Below are 11,298 nucleotides of genomic sequence, written 5' to 3'. Positions count from 1 at the left end.
GAGGGAGGTTGCACCGTACGAGTAAAAGCTTGTAAGTGAATGGTCATGCGAAAATACAACAATAAGATCAAGCTGGGAAGCTTCACTGCAAATGAATGAAGCGAATGAAAAGCTTGTTGCCAACAGGAAAGGACCCTTAAAGTTACTAAGAACCTGGAAAATTGGGCATACCAGATTCAGCACCTCAACGGCAAAGTCATCCCCAACACTTGAAATGTGTTCTCGTCAAAGTGTCAAAGGGACACTAAGCAGAACAACTAATTTAAGATTTAGGATGAGGTTGAGATGAGGTCGTGATGAGGCTGAGATTAGGTCAGATGAGGTCGAGATGAGGCTGAGATTAGGCTAAGATGAGGCCGAGATGAGGTCGTGTTGATTGAGATTAGGTTAGATGAGGTCGGCATGAGGCCGAGATGAGGCTAGGATGAGGCCGAGATGAGGTCGTGATGAGGTTGAGATTAGGTCAGATGAGGCCGAGATAAGGCTAGGATGAGGCTGAGATGAGGCTAGGATGGGGTCGAGATTAGGTTGAGATTCTCTCAATAGTGTTAGCCAGTCTGACCTGTCCCTTTAACAAGGTGATGCTCCCCTCTTTATACCTGACCTCCGTCTGACTCGATCTCAACCTCCTCTAAATTCATGGAAGTGAGTCTTCATGGGCTGATGTGGCCCCGATCTTCACGCGAGGATGTGTTGTTTCTCATAGTCGTTGCCTAGGAAAGGTGAGGTGAGCTTTTGGGATGTAATGTATAGTTAGGCCTAGGTCGGACACGTAGGTCATCCAGACGTCGAGTACACCAAGGAGGTACAAAATGTATCTCATCTTAAATTTTACTCCAGTTAGTTGTACCAATTCATACCACTAGCATTTTTTTCCAATGGTGCATTTTGGCAGAAAAGGTTTTAACTAGACACATACATCAATAAAACGTAGATTATATGCAGTTTTGTTTGCTCTTTTCAAATATAAGTTATTAATCAGCTAAGGATGAGTTCCTAGCAAGAATCCCTCTCATTCTAGCATTCCAGTCTGTTAAGGGAGAGTTTAAACAATAAACCCCTTTCGATCACGTAGCAATCGGTTAAGGGAGCATTCACTAATAAAACCATCCTGATCAACATCAAAATCATGGTCAAGGCTAATCATCATGAAAGTGAATCCCTACCAAGTCTTATAATAAAATAGGCCAGGGCGCGTTCCGATCATGGAACCCCTCCTTAATAATGGAAATTTGTAAGTGAAGATGGATGACGAGTCCGCAAAACACCTAACTATGAACCCACAACGATCGAGAAAATCTAAATTCAAATATTTAAAGATAAAAACAAGTACTTATATGAAAATGGGTTTCGATAAAGCATTCTCCTACCAATCATCACTAACGATTATAAGTATAATCACATCAAATTAACAAATATTTATACAAGGACAAAAGCAAAAGGATGCAGAAAGAACTGACAAAGCCATTCCTAACCATCAATAGTTGTGTACAAAAAAATAGATCCTAAAATGATTGTCTTATCACTATTATCAATATCAAAAATTTGATCGTTACACTATCGATCAACAAACAAAAAATTATTAACTAAAAAGAAAAACAACTATGATTCTTCCTACAGAGTGTTTTGGCGAAAAACGATCTGGTTAGGATGAGGTGTTAGGTTTATAAGAAGGGGTATCACTAGGGAGAACAAGACCAATGAGACCTGAGCCCAACCACATAAGGTATTGACACCACTCTCAATCCAAAACCTTAAGGCAATGGGTTTATGGGTCTTTATTCTTATATAGTGCTCTACTTTCTCATCTCTTGTCAATGTAGGACTTAGACTCACACTTGGATTCCTAACAATCTCCCCCTCAAGGGTGAGTCCCTTCAACCACATTAGTACATTCCCCCTCCAGCGGAAGCATTCCCAACCACGAGTACTCATTTTCTGCCCTTTTCTGTACCGCCGTTATTCTTAACGGGACAAGCTTTACCTGACCCACACTGTCAGAAAGACTTTCGATACTAGGACTATACTGCACTCGTCTAAGCCGGTTTTAACCTGGCTCTGATACCACTTGTTAGGTTTATAAGGAGGGGTATCACTGGGGAGAACAAGACCAATGAGACCTGAGCCCAACCACATAAGATATTGACACCACTCTCAATCCAAAACCTTAAGGCAATGGTTTATGGGTCTTTATTATTATATAGTGCTCTACTTTCTCATCTCTTGTCAATGTGAGACTTAAATTCACACTTGGATTCCCAACATGAGGAACTTCGAGATCGACATCTTCAACTAGCATCTATTGAAGGTACATCAATTTTCCTTCGTAGAAAACCCTTATAAACATTGAACCTTCCCTCGTCGAGCGAGATGTTGTAAATGTATGCCACCTGGTCAAGAGCCTTTTTCGAAACTGGCTTTATGCTACGTCATCACCTCCTGCTCGGTTGTTTCTAAGTCAAGCAATAGGTGTTAGGATTACAGATTACAGAGGGGGTTTCACTGGGGAGATCAAACACCAATGAGACCTGAGCCCAACCATATAAGACATTGACACCACTCTCAACCCAAAACCTTAAGGCAATGGGTTTATGTATCTTTATTCTTATATAGTGCTCTACTTTCTCATTTCTGGTCAATGTGGGACTTAGACTCACACTTGTATTCCTAATAATCTCCCCCTCAAGGGTGAGTCCCTTCAACCACATTGGTACACTCCCCCTCCAGCGGAAGCATTCCCAACCACGAGTACTCTTTTTCTGCCCTTTTCTGTATCGCCGTTCTTTTCTTAACGGGACACGTTTACCTGACCCATACTGTCAGGAAGACTTTCGATACTAGGACCATACTGCACTCGTCTGAGCCGATTTTAACCATCGGCTCTGATACCACTTGTTAGGATTACAAATTATAGAGGGGGTTTCACTAGGGAGATCAAACACCAATGAGACCTGAGCCCAACCATATAAGACATTGACACCATTCTCAACCCAAAACCTTAAGGCAATGAGTTTATGTGTCTTTATTCTTATATAGTGCTCTACTTTCTCATTTCTGGTCAATGTGGGACTTAGACTCACAGTTGTATTCCTAACAATAGGGTCTTGTCTACTTAACCATTTCATCCATTTGTTCCTCGTCCTTCTAATGAGCAAGGAAAAGATAGTCGAAATATCTTTGCAAGCATCGATTATCATTGGTCAAACATTTCTTCTCATTAGTCAATTTAGTCAGCTTGATTGACAATGTAACATCCCTAGCGTACACACCCCTCTCCGTCCATTCATACCGGGTGGTGTCCCAACCATGTCAGGTTACTGCATCCCAATGCACCCCAACCCATCACCCTTCTCCGTCCATTCATACTGGGTGGGTTGTTGCCAGTGGGAATCGAACCCCCAACCTGACCTTTAACACCTTTGGCACGCCAGAAGATGCTACCAGCTTCCTTAACTTTGGAGCACCTAACACAAGCAGCTACTGCATCCTTCAGTTGGGCGATGAGGGTAGGGATGGGAATGAGGGGGATACCTTACCACCGAGCCTAAGCTCTTGAAAGACCCTTGAAAAGTTTCTTCTCATTAAGATTCAAGGATACCTTACCATCGAGCTTAAGCTCAATTCGAATATCACTTCGGCCAAGGGAGTCAAAGTCTCACCACCCCGACGACTTTGTTTGGGAGAGCGAGTTGAGGAGGACTTATCACCATGCCTTCTCTTTTTCTCTTTCTTCTTCTTGCCTTCATCTCGTCGATTGTACTTGGACGAGGGAATTATCTTTAGAGGTAAAACGTTAAGGAAGGGAGGATTATCCCTCTCAATGTCAATGAATTCTTTCGTCTTCTGGACAAAGGGTGTCGGGATAGTCCGAGCAACATCTTTTGAAGTATCCGTCATCACAATACCGCTAGGCTACACGATATGCTTCCCTAACATCTTATTGTTATTTAATAGACTATGAGTATTTTAATAATTTAAACAGGAATGAAAATGAGAGAGATGAGTATTATGACGGGTATAGGGACGGGGTAAATATATACATACCCATTTTCATTTCCATTGTTAGCACTCCATTTTGCAGTGTTTTTCCTTTCTAAAAGTTTAGTTTTAGTATCAATAGATATTTTTGTGTCCTTAATTAATTGATTTTTGTTGATTATTTAGAAAAAAAAAAGGTTTTTATTAAAATGTGTTTAAAAGATCAGTTTTAATAGCAATTTTTGTTTGATTTAGTTTGTCCTCTTTAGATCTCCCTTTTTAATAAAACATTGTTTGCCAGGAGGAAGTCCTTTACTTTTGCTGAATTGCATGTGAGCCCTTAACCCATTTTTTTTTCTTTTGCAGAGATGCTTGGTTTGATGTATGCGAGATCTAATCCAAAAGGTAGGAAAGCATTCCATCATGAACCGCAAATGCAAACCATGTGCATGAACAAAAAGAATGAATGCACGATTGGGCTGATACGAGAGCGAGGATGACGCGAGAAGATGCGTGATGGAGCAAAATCAAGGCTGATCTTGGGTGCAATGAAGATGGTTCAAGGGCTGCGAAATGTTTTTGGTTCGGAACAAGGAATTGGGTTAGGCATTTTTTTATTTTCTTTTCTAGTTTTTCGTAGGGGTTTAAAAGGGAGATTTAGGTTTTTGTTTTGAGCGGGCCTTGGTAGTGTGTGGGAGAGAATTACTTGTGAAAGTTAGGGTTCAATGTTCTTGTGAGCGAGAGAGAGAGAGAGAGAGAGAGAGAGAGAGAGAGAGAGAGAGAATTTAAGGGGTTCCTCTTTTTTGATGAGCACAAAGCGGCCTTCAAACACTAGGTTTACTCTAGTGTGTTGGGCAGTTTCATTCGACCCATCACGAGCACAAAGTGGCCGGGATTGGGTTGAGTGAGACTCTCTTCACCAATTTAAATTCTAGCAATTTCTTAAACTTGTGTACTTTGTTCTGATTTTACAGTGAGATGTTATGCTTCCAATTTTTCAATTCTGAATTTTGTTGGTTTAATCTTTGCTTTTGCATTTAATGTAATCATTTTTACATGTTGAGTCATTTAAAATTCCTTTACTACATTTCAGTCTTCAATTTAGCCTTTACATCCAACTCTTTAGATTTTCGTTTTGTTGTTTGTGATGTTTCTGTTTATGTTCATTTTGTGTGGTTGTGATATTGTTTAAACTTGGTTCATATTTTCCACACAATTTTAGTTCCTTTTAGGAACCCAAATGACCCCAAAGTGGGCATAACTTCCCGAGATGTCTTCTTAAGTGCAAGAGGGCCACAATTTGAGCACTAAACCAGTTTTCAGCTTTTATGTTTTCATCATTTTAAATTTCCTTTATTGCTTTGTGTTATCATTCTAGTGCCTTTATGATTCTGCACCATTTACTTTCTTGTCTCAGATTTAAAATTCTTGTTTTAAGATCCATGAAATTTAATTAATTAATAAATGCGGGTAGTGGAAGCCTTTATGACTTTTAATACTAACATGTATGACGTGGAAAATTACTAGCTTAAGTGGTTGAGAGTGCTTAGTCATGTTAAGAGGACTTGGGTTTGAGTCCTATGTATGCGAAATTGTGTGTTATTTTAATTGTATTATTTTAAATGATATGTTGGTTGTGGTGTATGATATTATATTCTTAGATGAGTAAGAATTATATCGAAACATGGATTGGTTGAATTGGTTGTGCGCTTGCTTGGAGGTTTCATGGTTATGTGTTCAAACATTGGTAGGCACAAAATAAGCTTTCATTTTGCTAAAATTACTTTTGGCAAGGATGAGAAAGGCTGGGAACCCTAACAGTCACGTAAAGGCAGCTAAAGGGGCTGGAAAAACAACCAATAATGGATCTTGAATGGAAATTACACTCATTTTAATGTCAATTTTTGTTTTATGGTCATTAACCTTCATTAACACATAATTAAGAAACCAATTGAGGAAGAAAGAGAGGACTTTGAGACTGCCAAGGGAAAATGTGTCAAGGGAGTGTATTTTGGAATGCTTGGAGAGGCTAGCAAGGACTGAGGGCAAGCTTGGAGAGGAGACAAGTGTTGGAATTGTTGTGGTTCACGAGAAATTGAGGAATTTCAAGACTTAAGCAAGGAATCCAGGTAAGGGAAGTTGAACTCATATTTTTTTATGTCATTGGGATATCGCATGGTAAGATTACATGTTTCCATTCGAATCTTCTCAAAATTCTGGGTTTATGGAATTTTCCAGAAACCGCCTGGCAGACCTTTAAAGTTGTCAAGCGACTCATCCCTATTTTGAGCAAATTCAGGGTTCATGCGAGAAATCGCCTGGTGCCACGAACTACCCGCCAAGCGACGCATGGTTTCAACCCAGTTTTGGGTTTTTGATGAATGGCCTGGCGGTGATGAACACCCGCTAGGCGACGCGAGCAATGTGGCTCTATTTTTGATGTTTTTGGAGTTTCTGGGTCCATTCCGATCGAGGAAATAGGGACTTATATCTGTTGGTTGGTTGTGGATGCTAGAATTGTTGGATTACGTGGTGATTGGAAGGTAATTGAAGGAAATTGTATGAACACTTACCTTAGGGTTTGGAAATTTGGGGGTTTTATTTTATGACATTAATTAATGTATGAATTTCAGAAAGAATTATTATGATCACCTTTAAGTTGATAATTAGATCCTCTGAATGCATGATTACTTGATTGGATTGCGGAATTAGGCAGAAAAAGGCAATTTGGGATTTTAGGATTTCTGTGTTAGGTTCAACAGAATCTGGGTTCCCCAGAAACTGATGTGCTTCCTAGCGGGGCTTAATCTGCCGCCAAGCGACAATGCAGGTCAGGGTGGTAGTTTTGCTTCTGGATGTGAGGGAACATGGGAAAATCAATGATGCATTGTGGAGAGAATAGTATGAATCAATTAGAGCAATGACAGGTCGTGAATCTCTTGGTGTTGATGAGGAAATATATGAAAGTTTGTGCTCTAAATGGTAAGTGGAAAAATTGTGTTATTATAAATGAGGCAAAATAGTAACTAAACCAACATTGGAAATGGTATGAAGAAAGATATGATAAATCAAGAAGATTCAAACAAGTTGATTTCTCTGTATGTTGTGAGAAAGGAAAAGTTCAACTTCCACTATTGAATAAACCTCCAACATTACTTCAAAAGTTGTTTCAAGGTGAAGACACTACAGGCCAACATTTCTGACAGTACATAAGAAGTTACAAAAACATAATCTCATTTACTTCAATTGGTGCTAAGATTCATTCATCAACAAATGATGGATTTGGCCCTCCTCAATTTATTATGAGTGGTCAAAATTACCATCACATTGAAAGTTTATTGCTAGAAAAAGGATCAACTCCAAAATTTGCACAACTATATATTTATGACATAAAAAATGAAACAACCAACAAAGTTAGTCACTTTGGGTATGTATAAATACATTTATTTTTTTATTATCGAACATTGCCTTTATAACTCATTCATTTCTAATTTTGTAGGTATGATATACAACAATCCAAATTTGATAAATCATTGACACAAGATTTGTCAAAGATGATTGACAAACACAATGTTCTTGCTCAAAGGTTCAAAAGAGTAAGAGATTTTATACATGATGATGAGCAATTAGATTTTGGATTGAGGTTATTTAAACATCGCTTTAAGGATCCTAGAGTATTATACAATACTCCAATAGCAGATGAAGTGGCAGCATTACTAGTTGGTGATTTGAGCACCCTAGATGTAGGAAGAGACATCATTGTGAAGAAATATTGTGGTGAGTTAACAAGACTACATGAAAAACATACATGTTTCCATATGGAGAGGATGGTTATCAAGGATATTTCAATTAGAGACTATCACAAATACACTCAAATTCAAAAGAGAATTCGCATTTCTTTAAGAGAATTCATTGCTTTTAGAATACAAGATAGAAAGGTTGAATTTGGTAACATTGTACATTCACGTAGATTGTTTCAACAATTTTTAGTGGATTCCTACGCTATGATTGAAGCCCAAAGGTTGTCTTTTATATGAAATAATTAAAAACTCATTAGTTCTGATATTCTAAATGGGTTACAAGAAGCGGTTAACAAAGGTGAAATTGATCCTTCTTCCATTGGCAATCGTGTAGTTTTGTCAGCTTCATTTACAGGTGGTATGAGATACATGTTCAATAATTGGCAAGATGTTATGACCATTTGTAAGAGATTTCAATATCCAGATTTGTTTATAACAATCATATATAATGTAAATTGGTATGAAATTCGTGATTTGGTTAAATTAAAAGGATTAATTACTTCAGATAGGCCAGACATTGTTTGTAGAGTCTTTAAAATGAAGTTAGAACAAATGATGATAGATTTCAAGAAGAATAATTTCTTTGGAAAAGTTAATGTAGGCACACAATACTATATTTCTATAATTTAGACTTATTACCGGAGAGTATTATAACTAATGATTACTTTATGACTTTAGGAATGTATACAATTGAATTTCAGAAAAAGAGGCTTACCACATGCTGATATATTATTATGGTTGATTGACTCGAACAAGTTAGAAAATGCAAAGCACATAGATCAATCTTTGTTGAACTTCCTCGTCCAGATTTGTATCCAAAACTTTCAAAAGGCAGTTAAAACATATTGATACATGATCCATGCGGAGATGCTAGATTCAACTCACCATGCATGAAGGAAGCTCAATTTTCTAAATTTTTTCCTAAAGAATTTAGACATTCAACTACAATTGATGAAGATGGATATCTTGTATATAAACGTAGAGATGATGGTTTCTTTGTAGAGAAAAATGGACATATTTTAGTAATGGAAATGTGGTGCCTTATAGTCCTCTTCTCTTAATGAGGTATCAACCTCATGTTAATACAGAATATTGCAACATGCTTGATGTCAAGCTGGTTGAACAAATCGATGCTTGATGTCAAGGTGGTTGAAAAAATCCTTTGTTCTCTAACAGATAAATTTGATTACATTGTATGTTCTATTGAAGAGTCTAGTAATATCGATGATCTTTCCATTAATGAGCTACAAAGCTCATTAGTGGTACACGAACAAAAATTTCAATGAAGGAATAGGCTTTGCAAGTTGTTGAAGGGAGCCGAGGCGGTCATCGAGGAAGAGGAAGAGGTCAAAGAAGAGGTTGAGGTCGTGGTCGTGGATATTTCAACAAAGCAACCGTTGAATGTTATCAATGTCATCAACTCGGCCATTTTAGCTATGAATGCCCTCAGAACAAAGAAGCCTACCATGTCGAGACTATCGAGGAAGAAGAACTCATATTAATGGCATATGAAGAATCATCTGAGTTTAAAAGGAAAGAAGCATGGTTCCTTGATTCAGAATGCTCAAATCACATGTGCGGTGATTCAACCTTATTTCATGACCTTGATGAAACTTTTCGTCATTCCGTGAAATTGGGCAACAACACAAAGATGAACGTGATGGGAAAAGGGAGCATAAGGTTGTCGTTAGGCAGAATAAATCTAATAATAACTGAAGTATATTATGTTCCAGAGTTGAGAAATAACCTCTTAAGTATGGGGCAACTCCAAGAGAAAGGCTTGGCCATTCTAATCAAGGGAGGAGAGTGCAAGATTTTTAATCCAGAGAAGGGTATGATCATTCAATCCAATATGAGTGCCAATAAGATGTTCTTCCTGTTGCCTTTGTCGTCAGTTAATCAATGCTTTCACACAAGCACCGAGGATTTATCACATCTTTGGCAGATATGGCCATTTGAGTTACAGTGGCTTGAGAACGCTACTCAGCAAGAACATGGTACGTGGCCTCCCTCACCTTCCCCTATTAATTCAAATATGCACCGATTGTATCAAAGGGAAGCAACATCGTGATCCTATTCCCAAGCAGAGTAATTGGAGAGCAACTCATAATCTGGAACTTATTCATGCAAACATATGTGGTCCCATCACTCTAACATCTAATAGCAACAAAAGGTATATTCTACTATTTATTGATGATTACAGTAGAAAAGCATGGGTGTACTTTTTGGCAGAAAAATCAGAAACATTGCACTCTTTCAAATGCTTCAAGATTATGGTTGAAAAGGAGGCCGAAATATCTATTAAATGTCTGAGAACAGACAGAGGGGGAGAATTCAATTCAAATGAATTTAATGAATTCTGCAAAGAGCACAGGATAAAGAGGCAATTAACTACTGCCTTCACTCCACAACAAAATGGCATTGCTGAAAGGAAGAATAGAATAGTGATGAATACTGTTTGGTCCATGTTATCATGTAAAAGCATTCCTAAGTCTTTTTGGCCAGAGGCAGTAAACTGGACTATTTATCTTTTAAACAGGTGTCCTACGCTGGCTATGAAAAATGTTACACCTGAGGAAGCATGGAGCGGTTTGAAACCTTCAGTTAGTTATTTTAGAGTCTTTGGATGCATAACACATGCACATGTTCCTAACGTGCGGAGAACTAAAATCGACAATAAAAGCACCACTTGTGTGTTGTTGGGAGTTAGTGAAGAATCAAAAGGATATAGGTTGTTTGATCCAATTGTTAAAAGAATTATTATCAGCAAAGATGTGATATTTGAAGAAGACAAGCAATGGGACTGGACTGATGTAAGACCCAAGAAATTTAAATAATTAAATAAATCATTATTTAATAAATGCGGGTCGTGGGAGCCTTTATGGCATTTAATGTGGGTTGTTATAATGTGGAATAATACTAGCTCAAGTGGTTGAGAGTACTTAGTTATGTCCAAAGGACTTGGGTTGGAGTCCTATGTATGCTAATTGTATGCTATATTAATAAGTGTATTATTTAATGTTATGTTTGAACTGAGTAGTGATAATGTAATCCTAAAATTATAGGAATTATCATGAAACATGAATTGGTTGAATTGGTTATGCATTGACTTTGTAATTGAGTGGTTGTGGGTTCAAACCTTACTAAGAACGAATTTAACTTTCTTTTTGCCAAAATTTCCTTTGGCATGGAGATGAAAAGACAGAAAACCCTAGCTGCCAAGGGAGGCAGCTTAGTGGGTTGGGAGACAACCAATAATGGTCTTTGAATGGTCATTAACACCTAATTCAAATCCATTTTCGTTTCCCCTATCATTAACAAGCATTAAGGCTTAGTTAAGGGTCTAATTAGAGAGTTTTTGGGTGAAGAAAGAGAGAAAAACGTGAAGGGGTAAAGAAAAACGAATTTGATAGTGGAAAAGAGGGTCTGAAGGTGAGTGTTATGTGGAAATTGATAAGAGCATCAAGTGTACTGGAAGAAGGCCAATGTTGGACTAGTGGTGGCACAACAGAATTCTTGA

Source organism: Vigna unguiculata, chromosome 10 (genome assembly GCF_004118075.2).
Source record: "Vigna unguiculata cultivar IT97K-499-35 chromosome 10, ASM411807v1, whole genome shotgun sequence".
Classification (NCBI taxonomy): domain Eukaryota; kingdom Viridiplantae; phylum Streptophyta; class Magnoliopsida; order Fabales; family Fabaceae; genus Vigna; species Vigna unguiculata.
This window is presented reverse-complemented; position numbering follows the sequence as displayed.